Source organism: Tupaia chinensis, unplaced genomic scaffold (genome assembly GCF_000334495.1).
Source record: "Tupaia chinensis unplaced genomic scaffold, TupChi_1.0 Scaffold000374_1, whole genome shotgun sequence".
Lineage (NCBI taxonomy): Eukaryota > Metazoa > Chordata > Mammalia > Scandentia > Tupaiidae > Tupaia > Tupaia belangeri.
The window spans coordinates 139,758-141,647 of NW_006159872.1; the positions used below are offsets into that span (position 1 = coordinate 139,758).

General features: G+C 39.2%; 1 protein-coding gene across 3 annotated transcripts in view; it reads left to right on the top strand.

Annotated features, from left to right (window-relative positions):
* Window positions 1–1,890, top strand: part of ASH1L (ASH1 like histone lysine methyltransferase) — a 266,220-nt gene that overhangs the window by 37,492 nt on the left and 226,838 nt on the right. The window lies entirely within an intron of this gene.

Below are 1,890 nucleotides of genomic sequence, written 5' to 3' on the forward strand. Positions count from 1 at the left end.
GAGAGAGAGAGAGAGAGAGAGAGAGAGAGAGAGAGAAAGTCACCAGGGACTCAAACCATAGTTGGCCATGTGAGACTCAAATGCCCTTAACCACTGTGCCCCCAGAAAGCACTATTTATTGTTAAATGTCCTCATGTTTTGGGTTTATCTTGACTAGAAACATAAAGTTGGTATATTTAGTTTGGTAGTTATGATTTGCTAGTTTAACTGCTTAAACTGAATCACAAAATACACCTGTTGCGGGGTGACCAGCAGGTGGCGTGGTGGTTAAGGCACTGGATACTCCCACATGACCAACCACTGTTCAAGTCCTGGACCTGGTAGCTTGCTCTCTTGCTCGCTCGCTCTCTCTCTGTCTCTGATCAAATTAAAAATAAATGAATAAATACAATAATTCTTTAAAAAAAAGAAAAAACACCTATAGGTGTACTGTTTGATATCTTCCTTGATAAGGTATATATTATAGTGTTTTTCTATTCTTCTGTGTATTTCTTTGTGGGAAGATGATCAGTGTTTTCAAATAAAACTCTTTAGTTTATTGACATGTTGCTATTTATATAATAATATTTGACACATGGAATAAATTTTTTTCCATTTTTAAAATAAGAGAATCATTCCTTTAACAGACTCTTCTCTGTAATGTTTTGAAAGTAAGCCAGTGCAGATAAAAAGTGATTTAGTTCTTTGGGGAAGAAAATGCTGATATTGGGCTTTGCATTTATAAACTCTAAGGCTTCTATAATTTTTTAATTACAAAATATAAAAATTGGGAAATTAAAAATAGGTATATAGTTATGGATCACCTGGTGGTGTAATGGTTAAGGTGGGTGGATCTTTTTTTTTTTTTTGAGAGGTTTTCGCTATTGGGCACGTGCGCTCGCCAGAGAGAGAGAGAGAAAGAGAGCCAGAAAGCGAGAAATCACCCCCCAGAGGGGATGGTCACGCCCCAATCCCTTCTCCTCCATTCTCCTCTCGGGATTTTGGAAATGCACGCACACGTGCCCGGCGTGAGTTTTAAGCCACCGGGTCCAGGACGCGAACCGTGGTCAACTACGTGGGAATCCAGCGACATAGCCATTACGCTAACTGCTGGTTCCCAAGGTGGGTGGATCTTACATAGCCTACTGTGCTGTTTGAGTCTGGACCAACAGCTTGAAAAACATGCCAGGCACATACATGTATGTCTGTGCCCAAAATCCTAAAAGGAAAGAGAAAAGGAGGAGAAGGGATTGCAGCATGGCCACCCCCATAAGGTTTGCTTTTTCACCTTCCCTCTGTTTTTCTCTCTCTGGCAAGCTTATGTGCCATCTGGCAACTTAAAAAGTGTGTATTTATATATATTATATATATGTGTGTGTGTGTGTGTATATATATTATATGCATATATACACATACATACATATTTACATGCACACACACACACCTGTGTGTGATAAATTAAAAGAAACAGTTGTTTTGTGTAAAGATGTATGGTAGGTTCATCAGTTTGCCATTAGTAACATGCAGCCTAAGTTGTCATTAGAAATTAGGAAACAAGAAAGCCGAGCAGGGAAGAGCTAGAAAGGGACTAATGGAGGCCAGTGAGATACTACCCACATATGGCATGGAATTAATTTAGTAAGTATTGATTACCTACCGTGTGCCAGGTATTATTCTGGGTGCTAGGATACAATGAACTTAAGTAATGAACATCCATTTCCTGGTGGAATTTAAATTCCAGTAGAAATATGTGGACAGTAAACAAATTGCATTGTACACCAGATGGTAACAGGACTGGAGTAATCAAGTGTAGTGTAGGATAGTGAGTGTGAGAAGATGTTCTGGGATGGGATTTTTTGTTGTTGTTGTTTGTTTTACAAAGGGTCCTCAGAGGTCTCTTCCATAAGTTCT